General features: G+C 39.2%; 1 non-coding gene across 1 annotated transcript; it reads left to right on the forward strand.

The window, feature by feature from the left end:
- The first annotated feature begins 965 nt into the window (after window positions 1-965).
- On the forward strand, window positions 966-1,071 carry LOC134295778 (U6 spliceosomal RNA). Its single transcript, XR_010002385.1, has one exon. It is a non-coding gene; the product is annotated as a U6 spliceosomal RNA (small nuclear RNA).
- The last annotated feature ends 11,275 nt before the right edge of the window (window positions 1,072-12,346 follow it).

Below are 12,346 nucleotides of genomic sequence, written 5' to 3' on the forward strand. Positions count from 1 at the left end.
TATGTACAGGCACCTCCTTTAACCTGGGAAAAAATCCAACTTTTTGTGCTCTGGGAGTTTTTGCTAAGAGCTTCAGGCAGCATATTTCATGCTTCTAAGTGGTTTAGATGACATCATCATAAGTTGTTATTTCTAGTTTCTTAAAGTCCATAATGTAAAGAGGCTTATGAGATTACAGCTCTAAGCGTATAACAAGAATGGGTTAAATCTCAGTTTTTCATTCTCATTACCATCATTGCCACAAGATGGGATTAATGTTGTGCCATTTTTCTGCTTTCCTTAAGCCCATCATTATGAGGATGAAGATGACAGTGTAGTATGTTACTGAGCTATTGAAGCTATATTGTTGTGCATTGTCCTCCCTTGTTCTTGCTGTGGAGAGAGATGGACTACTGCCACTCAAAATCTGTACGCTTTAAATGGCTTCAGACTTGGAAAAGACAAAAGCCAACTGCACAGTTTTTCCAACTTCCTGTCAAGTTCCAGTAGCAGCTCTATAGGTTTATCTTCTTTGTAGGCAGAAGAACTTGAGATTGATGGTGTATGTCTAACAATTACTTCTTCAGAATTGTAGAAAAAATAGCAGAGTGTGTATGGATGAGTGAATGTGACAATTCTGCTTTTTTCCATGCTTTTGAGACTATATAAGTCCTGATGCTTGCTGATGTATTTTATTAATGCTATTTTACTGTTATTGTTTTAATTTATATGCTATCATTGTATTGTTTTATCTGTTGACTGGGCTTGGTCCCCATGTGAACCGCTCTGAGTCTCCTTTGGGGAGATATAAGTGGGTTATAAATAAAGTGTTGTTGTTGTTGTTGTTGTTGTTGTTGTTGTTGTTATATAATCAACTTTCCTTATCCACAGATTCTGAATCCATAGATTCCACCATCCACAGCTTGAAAATATTTTTTTAAAATCTAAAAAGTAAAGTTTGTGTTTGCCATTTTATATGAGTTGCTTTGATAGCACATACTAAAAATACTTTAATTGGAATGACACAAAAAACGATTATCATGGCCCCGGCGCAAGAATGACATGCAAATTTGTGAAGCATTCCATATTTTGCATGAATAGTCTCCTTTATATAAGAGACACCATTTTACTTTGCCATTATATTTAATGGGACTTGAGCAGCCATGGAATTGAGTATCCATAGGATATGTCTGTTTCCTGGAACCTAATTCAAGTGGATACCAAGGGGCATTGCATTTCTTTTCATCATTTTTAGTGAGAGATTCTGTTTCTGTCCTTTCCAAAAAATAAATCCAAATGTTGATAACCAGATTCCTCCAAAATAAGATAGGGTCTTTTTCTCCAAAAGATGCGTTAGGGCTTGTTTTCAGGGGCAGTCTTATTTTTGCAAATTTACTTTTTAAATTAACTATATATGGGGCTTATTTTTGAAATAGGGTTTATATTTCAAGCATCCTCAGAAATGATGAAAAATCACGATAGGTCTTATTTTCAGGGTAGGTCTTATTTTGGGGGAAACAGGGTACATTCTTAGTATCTTAAGAATGAATCAAAGGAAATTCTGTCTGTAGTACTTTGGAGAGATACACACCATACTTTTCTGCCTTATATGTGTTAAAAATGAAGAGCCTCTAAAATGTAGCTGACAACTCTAATTTAATATCAACATGGTTGCGTATACAGGAATTCAAACCTAGCCTTTCAAGAATTAAGCATCTAAAGCCTTCTACTAGTTTGTTTTTTCCCATATTCATTTTAACTGTATAAAGCAATTTGGGGATCTTGGCACACACCTATGTGTTAAAAATAAACACAATTCATCACTCTAATAGTGAAAGCAAGAGTCACTCACATAATAGATAGTCTGTCTACCAATTTCAGGAACATAAAACATCTGTTGTAGCCCTCTTCAGGTAGCACACCAATTTTGTTAACTCTAGCAAATTTCCATCTTTTCTTTTCTATCTTTAGTGTTTTTATTAAACACACAGTTTATTCTGAAGACACACACAAAAGATACACATAGAGACACAGACCTCAGAATCTGCTTCTTGAAGGTAGATCACTGAACCATTATCTCCCTTTGAGGCTAGTTATGAGCCAGGCCTGCCCTGCCCTCCTGGCAATTATATTAATAAAATATTGACAGGTGTCATCCATAATTATTATAACCTTGGGATTTTTCTAATACAAAAAGATTTAATACATTACTGCTCAGGGAGCCTGCCAAGGTTTCCAAAAGCTTTGCAATAATGTGTCACTCTCTTCTCATCCTCTAGAAATTTTTTAATTATTACCATTTATTAGAATTAGAAATTCAGTTTAGGCATTCAAAGATAAGGGACTGGTAAAGTTACCAAAGAAATGTAAACACAGCAAATAGGAGAGTTCTACTTGTTAATGATTTTCAATAGATCACTCTCTTTAGTGCTCAAAATTTAGGGCATGAAGGAAAATTTCATTTTTTTTATCATGATGGCATATTACATAACCACTGAATTTGTATACACACGTGAGCATGCACACACATGTATGTTCAATGAAAATATTTTATAGGAGACGCTACACCTACCTTTCCACAATATGTTGTGAGGTCAGAAATCTTGGAAAATGTGAGATCATAGTAGACCTCTCAAGCAGACAGAAGAAGACCAACATCCAGTCTTACCTAACTGTTACTAAGAGTACCTGGCAGAGAAGAAAAGCAAGTATATTTTTTGTTAAACATATACATGGTGTTTACTTGCAAATTACTTTGTGAAATGATATCAGGTTAGAGTGATCTAGGATAAGATACAATATGCAAAAGTTATCATATTTGAGATCTGAAAACTAGAAGTCTGTGAGAGTAAGCCTGCAAAAATGGCTAATGTTAGAAAAAATGGAATGATTTAAGTTTAAATTCAATTATCCTTTGGAATTTAGTATATAGTATTGGTCTTAGACTGTCACATTTGTCCATTCAAGAAATTATTTTCAGGAACTAAGTATTCATATTTCTTAGATAGGCCTCTGACCTGTAGTTCACTGTGATAAAACTGCACAAACCGAGATGTTAATGTAAGAAGAAGTTGTGGTAGTAGTGTATGATACCTTTGGTCATCTGAATCCTTTAGCAAGTTCAATGCCCATCCAAGACCACAATTGAGACTTGCCCTAGTTCAAATCTTCTCACTTAGCGGGCAGATATTCAGATTCCCACAGTGTCCATGATGTGCCAGTACTCCAGAACATTGTGGAGAAGTGGCTGCACCAGAAGGTACCTATTGGGAATGTAAATACTTGATTATTATTTTAATCTTCCCATCGAAGGATTAATCAATATTGTAGTTTTTCCCTGTACTCTGCAGTATTATCCCTGTACTCAAGTGTCTCAAAGTATTATGAAGGAATTTTACAATTTTATATATTCTGCATATAAAAGTGTGTTTTCTATGCAGGCACAATGTTTTCGATATAGAAAATCTGTTTTCCTTGTATGTGTGTGCATAATGGCCATGTGTATTTCTCCATATAATAATTATTCCTCAGTACTTTGGTACATTAAAAAACCAAGGAATATTGCATAAAGCCTAACTATTTTAATATTCTTTCTAGTAGTATTTCCTGACTATCAGGAAACCCATTTTTTTTATTTAGAAATGAAGAATTTTGGATATCTTTTCCTAAACCCTACTGATTTTCAGATCAGTCAAAATGATGTAGTTATTTAACTGTTGCACTGTGACTCTGGGAGCAGGGTTGGAATCTTTGCTTTGTCATGAAAAACCAGTGGGTGGCCCTGGGCATGTCACACTCTCTCAGTCTCAGAAGAATTAAAGGCACCCCCCCCCCCCGGACAAATCTTGCCAAGAAAACCCTGTGAAAGGCCACCTAAGAATCACCATAAGTCATCCCTTTGCCAAAGGATTCCTCATACTGGAATTAGCCCTCATAAGAATCAACAGAAAACAGTACTAGCCAATGTTGCAAAATATAGTCTGGCAATTGTTTTTAACCCAGCTCTTGGCAATAATACTGTTCAGTGTTACCAGATACTTAGAGCATAAGGCTATTAAACTTTTTAACTGATGAATTATTTCCCATATGCTGATGGTGTATTCCCACATGGATATTCTTGCCAAGAACATTTCTAATTGTGAGGAACAAGTTTAATGGTAGTTATACCAGAACAATGCCAAATAAATGTGGTTGCTGAGATGGGCAGAGAGTTTGAACGATGGATAAAAATGTTTAAAAGATTGACTAGCTCCTTGTGGAAAGAGTGAGAAGGGAAGTGGCAACATTACAGGAATGAATGGGAAATGAAGTCACAGAGGATGGCAAAGGAACTGAGGCATTAAATGAATGCTTTACAGAAAACGAACACTCAAAATGTGCCATCTGAAGCCGCCTCTTGTATCCAGTCTCACGGATGGCTTCCAGGCTAGTGAGGCAGAGATATTGAATAAGTTAAGGAAAGTTGAAATAAAAAAATCATTCACACTATGTGAAAGTAGTCTAGCAGCCTTAAAGAAGCCCAGCACAGAAAATGAGACAGATAGACATTTTCCCATTCTTAAGTCTCATATTTATTAGGGGTGTGCAAAATGTAACTTTTAGTTAGGAAGCCATATCTAATTCATACATTTATAAACCGGGGGGGGGGGGGGGGAAGCAAAACCTTACAAATCCAAGCTCGCCCAATACTTTTTTGTTTGAATTCTATAATGTTATAGAAAGCCGATTTCATTTTTAGAGCAAGCGAGGGAAGTAAAAGAAGCTGCCATTCCTCTTTAAATTAATAGCCTCATGTAAAGAAGAGAGAAAAGCAGGAGGGCGGGACAAGCTGAATGAGCTGGGAAAAAGACAGAGAGCATAGATTCTGGGAAATATAGTTTGGAAAGGCGAAGAGCCCTATGGCTTAAACTTGTTGAAGCAGCTCCACTGGCTGCCATTCTGTTAAAAGGTAAAGGTTTTCCCCTGATATTAAGTCTTCTTGTGTCTGATTCTGGGGGTTTGTGCTCATCTCCATTTCTAAGCCTAAGAGCCGGCATTGTCTGTAGACATCTCCAAGGTCATGTGGCTGGCATGACTGCATGGATCGCCGTTACCTTCCCGCCAGAGCAGTACTTATTGATCTACTCACATTTGCATGTTTTCAAACTGCTAGGTTGGCAGAAGCAGGGATTAACAGCAGGAGCTCACCCTGCTCCCTGGATTCGTACTGCCAATCTTTTGGTCAGCAAGTTCAGCAACTTGGTGATTTAACCCGCTGTGCCACTGGGGACTCCTGCCATTCTGTTACCAGGCACAATTCAAAGTGCTGGTTATGCCTTTAAAGCCCTAGACAGTTCAGATCCAGGCTGTTTGGCTAACTGCATCCCCTTGTATGAACCTGCCTGGGCCCTGAGATCTTTAGGAGACGCCCTTCTCTCAGTCAGTACTTCATGAAATTATAATTATGTTATTCTTGGGTTTGATATTAGATCTCTGACTGTAACATAATTGAAACATCTTCTCTACCAGATATTACCTTAATCTATGGGATTTTTTAACAGCTGAATATAGTCAGCATTCAAAACACAGAGCTCCAAAATACAGTTTGACTCCAAAGTGTCATCCTAGTGTCATCCTAGTGAACAGTAATGGACAAATCCTTATGCTTTGTCCTTTCACGAGAAAAATAAACCTTCCCCAATTATGTTCTTGCAAGTAAAAACAAATAATTCCCAATTTTTCTATATTTAATGAGAATGGGGCTTTTTTGCCCTCACAATGGCATGTTTCCCACAAAGAAATCCTGTGTAGAAAACATTGTTTTTTGAGCAGGAAACCTATTTAGTACACATTAAATGCTAAAAAAAACATGTTTCCTGTTCAGAAAAATATGTATTTTTATATGTATGTTATAGCCTCCATATCTATAGGTCCAGTGCACAAGATTTCATTTTACCTGCTTTCAAAAAAGTTATCTCTAGGCATTTTCTAGGTCCTCCAGTGTCTCTGTGATCAATTTCCAATAAAACTAATTCATTTCAATAGGGATTGTTATTAACTGCAGTTCCATATTTCTTTGGTAAGTCTGGGAAGATATATCCTATCGGTATAGGAATTGTACTGAACTACAAAGATTCTATTCATTACAGTTTCTCTGACATTCCTCTTTGACCATCCATCTATATATCAAGGGGTAATGAAATTTGGGCCTAGAAGTAAACAACAAAACTAAATGCCCCAGAACCACGAAACTTGACAATAGAACCCAACAGCCTTGCCGCTAGGTTCCTACCATGAAACCGAACCTCCAGAACCAAACAGGGACCCGCAAAACCCCAAAACCCGGGAAAAATGAACAGCGCATGTGCCGGACAGGAACAGGCGCACACTCATCGCACCCCCCACCTCTCACCCTCAACGGTCGTTCCTCGATTCCTGCTGCCACCACCATATTTAGCAACATCCTTAAACCACCCCACATGAGGAAAAAAGCGACCGGCAGTGCTCACCAATTCTTCACCACTTTCTTCCAGAGGAGCTTTTCTTTCGCCACTTCCTCCTCTAAGGAGGGCACCAAACACTTCCACAAAAAGGTGCACTTCAGAGGGAGGCCCTCAGGATCCTTGGGGAGGGGGAAGGGATGGCCTAGGGGACCACAGCTGGCTCACTAACTCCAAAACTTTGAGGGGGGAAAGGCAGAAAAATAGCACCAAAGGCTTTTCCCTCGCTGCTTCCCCCTCTAAGGAGGGCGCCAAACACTTCCACAAAAAGGTGCACTTCAGAGGGAGGCCTTCGGGATCCTCAGGGAGGGGGAAGGGGACAGCCTGGGGGACCACGGCCACCTCACTAACTCCCAAACTTTGAGGGGGGAGAGGCAGGAAAATGGCACCAAAGGCTCCACATAGCGTGAATACACACCACACTACAGCCTCACTATACCACCGCTACCCTCACAAACGACCTCTGTCTTCCACAGAACACACCGCCATTGCGAGGCTGGAGGGAACCACACACCACACAAAGGCAACAAGACCGGCATGCGAGCCTCTACGGAGGGGCCTCATAGAATCCTGTTCTAAGCAGATAATGTAAGATTATACATATAATATGTAATAATTACTGTGGTCTAATAACAATACAGAAAATTATAATCTCTAATCTCAGGACACTAAATAAAAAAACACTCAGAAGACAGGGGAATTCGAGACAGGAAACAATCAGCCCCAGCTAACACCTCCCAACAAAGGATTCCCTCAAGCAGGAAGCAGCCAGGCTTGGAAGCTGCAAGGCCATTCAATGGTAATCAAGGTAACTAATTGCAGCATTCATACTTGCTGAACTGAGACTATTCATTGCTATTTGACCTGACCAACCAAGAATTCCACAAGGTAGAAACCAGCCAGGCTTGCAAGCAGCAAGACTATTCAGTGCTCTTCAACCTGGCCAACCAAGATTTCCCCTAGATGGAAAACCCTCAGGTTTCAAAGCCATGAGGCCACTCTGTCCCATTTATCCAGCCCAAGGAAGGAGGCCCCTATTTAAAAAGTGGCCATGCTTTGAAGCACCGAGGCTATTCCAATTGGCCACAGCAACGCATGGCAGGGCACAGCTAGTTTTTTAAAATATATTTAAGTATTCATTTCATCCTAATTATACACCAATTATTTTTTAAACATTTATGAATTGCCAATTCACCATGCCTACATTTTGTGTCATATGTTGTACAGCAATATAAAAGCCATAGCTGTTCTAGGACAGTTCAGTCAAGACATGCCTTTTATATTTTTCATTTAATCTGCATGCATGTCAAAATAAAATATGCTATAATTCATCTAAATGCCTATGGTATAAATGTCACCTGAGGAGTTTATGTCTTAATAAATCTGAAAGATCATTTACCTTGTTGATGTGAATTGCAGTGAGAAAGTAAATGCAGAGATATATACCTGCAGGAGCCACTGAGTGAAATATATATGTACTGTGGGAATTGGGATTTTTGCAGAATACAGAAGTAGATAGTATATGTCAGTGCCCAGGACAGAATTTAATATTACTCCTTGATTGTTAGAGCCTAATTGCAAAAACCATTTTAGAAAACAGCAATTCATTTCTCCTACTTTAATGGCAACTCCATATGCCATCCCTGTGATCGGGTCTGTGTTTGTCTTCAGGTGCATTTTAATGGCAAGAGCCTGGCTGTTTGCACATACAATTTGACCCCTGTGCCCATGGGGGATACATTCCTGAACTTCACGTGGATGCATGAAATTGCTGGTGATAGCAAACCTTTTTGAAATTAAGGACATCTGTCCCAAGGATAGCTTGGAGTCATGCTGGAGGATCTAGAAAATTCCTAGTAAGGACATTGGGGCCCTTGGTGGCACAGTGTGTTAAAGTGCTGAGCTGCTGAACTTGCGGACCAAAAGGTGCCACGTTCAAATCCCGGGAGCGGAATGAGTGCCCACTGTTAGCTCCAGCTCCTGCCAACCTAGCAGTTCGAAAACATGCCAATGTGAGTAGATCAATAGGTACCGCTCCGGTGGGAAGGTAACGGCGCTCCATGCAGTCATGCTGGCCACATGACCTTGGAGGTGTCTACGGACAATGCCGGCTCTTCGGCTTAGAAATGGAGATGAGCACCAACCCCCAGAGTCGGTCACGACTGGACTTAACGTCAGGGGAAAACCTTTACCTTTACCTTTAAGGACATAGTTATTTGGAAAAGATAAATATAGGGTCATACTGTACATCTTAAAAGCACAATAGGAAGGTATATCAGGAAGACTAGTCTCAAGTAATTTCCAACTTAGGCAACTTTAATGTGAACATATCACGGGGCTTTCAGAGGCTAAGACCAAGTGATTTGCCCAAGATGATGCAATTTTTCTTGATCAAGAGGGGAATGGAAACCTGTTCTCAAGAGTTGTTGTCCAGTGCTCAAAACCCTACACCAAGCTGGCCCTGTTCCATGCCAGTTCAATGGACGGATAGGCTGACATAGATTCAGGGACAGTATTGTTGTTGTGCAAATACTGCAGCTTCTCAAGTGGGAATATCTGTATCTTTGATGACACACGATATTCAGTAGGCTGTTCAGGCACATTTTGGATAGATGGATATTGGGTTTGTGAAACTTGAGTACATACACACAGGAGTTGTATATAAGCATTCCACCAACAAAACGAAGTTTAAAATTCTGGTTTGAGTGCAATGCCTGACACAAACAACTAGAGGTGGGTGTGATACTGGTTTCTCCCATTTTATTCGTTCTTTCATTCCTTTTGTTTGGGCAGAAGCACAAAATGGGAATCCCTCCCCTGGAATGAAAATAAGCTCAACACAAAAGCAAGCAGGAACGGGTACCATTTCCTTGCCTGCTTTTCGGGCCACTTGGCTCTCCTCACATGGCCCGTGGAGAATTGCTATTTCCCTCTGAGCCCTGTCTGTTGGGCCAATCGAAGGAGAAGAATGCCAACCGCCTAGCCTGCTGCCTGCCTCGCCTCACCCACCACCCTAAAACTAAGGGGAAGGGGAGCCTGGGGAAGCCCGCCCATTGTTGCCAATGGAACGAAAATTTTCATATTTTCAGACGTGGAATGAAAATGCCCATTCAGAAAGGCCCCCGTTTATGGAAGGCACTCAAAAATGAAAACGGGGGTCTTACAAATGAAAGAAACAGAAACAGATAGTGATTTTATACAAATGCACAAGTCTGCAAACAACCACTAGTTCAACCACTACTTCAACTAATACTAATGATGCATATTGAAGCATACTTAATTGTAACTTTAGTGGTGGTAAGTCAAATCAATTATATCCCATTGCAATGCATCTAAGTGGGTTAATGCTACAAATTTACTGGTGTGGATCAATGCAATGTCTTACATTTGCCTCCTGCTAATAAAACAAGGACAAGTGCTAAATCATTTAACAGGATTAAACAAAATTCCTCTAATTTGTCTGTTCCTCTTCCTTCTCCTTCTCCATATCTCCATCTCCATCTCCCCATCTCTCCATCTCCATCTCCCCATCTCCATATCTCCATATCTCCATATCTCCATATCTCCATATCTCCATCTCTTTCTCCTTCTCAGTATTTTCCTCACTGCGTTCAATCAGCAATCAGGAAAATCATGGGGATATAGAAAATGCTTTTCTATCACTTTTACAGAATATATAATTTTGTTATTACACTTCTGGACTGGATGTGATGTTATCTAGTAACTTCTAAACCAAAATAGCAAACGCAGAAGGATGTTTTGTTTGACTTGCTTTTGATTCTTCCATTTTCATCAATCTATTATACCTCTTAAACAGATATAATTTAGAAGGGTGCCAAGAAGGTAGAGATGACCCTCATACTTTGCCAGGAGGAGGAGGAGATATGATACCTATGTTTAAACATTTGAAAGGATGTCATATTGTTTTCTGCTGCTCTAAGAACTAGGACTACAGCAAAAGAGATTCCGCCTAAATTTTAGGAAAAGCTTCCTCATGGTAAGAACTGTTCAACTGTGGAATATGCTGCCTTGGAGTGTGGTGGAGTCTTCTCCTCTTGAGGTGTTTAAACAGAAGCTGCATGGTCATTTGTCAGGAATGCTTTGACTGTGTGTTCCTCAATGACAGAGGTTAGACCAGATGGCTCTTGTAGTCTCTTCCAACTCTGTGAGTCTCTGATTCTGTGACACTCGCACAATATTCTGGATGAATGGATGCATTCAAAAATTGGAAAAGGTGCCCATCCATTCAGGTTTTTCTGCCTTTTATCTATCAAATAATTGAGTTGCTGTAAGTTTTTCGGGCTATATGGTCATGTTCCAGTAGCATTCTCTCCTGATTTTTTACCTTCACTGTGGCTGGCATCTTATGAGGTTCTAATGGCAGTGTGTGTGTGTGTGTGTGTATGCACACACACCTGTGGAATGTCCAGGATGGGAGGAAAAACCCTTGTCTGTTTGAAGCAAGTGTGAATGTTGCAATTAGCAAGCTTGAATATCCTTGAGTGGCCAGCCATGAAGTTGCAAAATCAATCAGTGAGGGTATATATGTAAGTTAATAATTTTAATCTGATTTATAGTGTACTGTATAATTTTTATATGTGTGTTTATTGTAAGCTGCCCTGAGTCCCCTCTCGGGTGAGAAGGGTGGGATATAAATGTTGTAATAAATAAATAAATAAATACATAGAGGTAGCTTTGCCTGAGGGCATCCTCTGTTTGGGAGATGTTAACTGCTACTTGATTGTTTGCTGTCTTGAGTTCCCCTGTTTCTGAGTGGTGTTCCTTATTTACTGTATTTATTCTGGTGTTTTTAATACTGGTAATCAGATTTTGTTCATTTTCATGGTTTCCTCCTTTCTGTTGAAATTGTTCATGTGCTTTTGGATTTCAAAGGCCTCTATGTGTAGTCTGACACAATGGTTGTCAAAGTGGTCTAGGATTTCTGTGTTCTTAAATAATATTTTATGTCCAGATTGGTTCATTGAGTGCTCTGCTATAGCTGACTTCACTGGTTGAATTACTTTTCAGTGTCTTTCACATTCTTTGATTCGTGTCTGGACACTGTATTTGGTGGTCCCTTTGGAGGCTTGTCTACAGCTTCACTATATACACACAGTGGTTAAAGGATCCCTCTTATCCTTTGGTGAATGTAACATTTCGTGAATTTTCTTGGTGGGTCTGTAAAATTGTTTGTAGGTTGTGATTCTTTTTTCTCTTTTTAGTATACATTTTTACTGCGGTATATGAAGAAAAAAACATGCAATCTTCAAAATATAATATTTAAGATACACATATTATTACCCCAGTCCCACTATCTCCCCATTCCCACCCGTGAACCGCCACCCATGACTTCCAACATCACGCCATATGGAACTAGTATCTAATCTTCATCATTACAATAATACATCTATCTTTATCATTACAATAATACATTCCTTCTGCAGCTATTTCAAAATCTATTTTTGTCTTCTTTGTTAAATACCCAACGGTAAGTCCTTATTTTCTAATAAACTCTTCATTGTTTCTTCCCCTCAAGCCATTTGAGAGCTTGGCCATTTGGGTATACAGTAGAGTCTCACTTATCCAACATAAATGGGCCGGCAGAATGTTGGATAAGCATTATGTTGGATAAAAAGGAGGGTTTAAGGAAAAGCCTATAAAAAGTCAAATTTCATTATAATTTTACAAATTAAGCAACAAAACATCATGTTTTGCAACAAATTCACAGAAAAAGCAGTTTAATACATGGTAAAGTTATGAAGTAATTCCTGTATTTATTAATTTAACACCAAAACATCATGTTTTATAACAAATCCACAGAAAAATCTACTACAAATAAGATAGAATTGCATAAAATGAACTTACAGTAACAATATTGTTGGAAGTAA

The sequence above is a fragment of the Anolis carolinensis genome, chromosome 1 (assembly GCF_035594765.1).
Source record: "Anolis carolinensis isolate JA03-04 chromosome 1, rAnoCar3.1.pri, whole genome shotgun sequence".
NCBI lineage: Eukaryota > Metazoa > Chordata > Lepidosauria > Squamata > Dactyloidae > Anolis > Anolis carolinensis.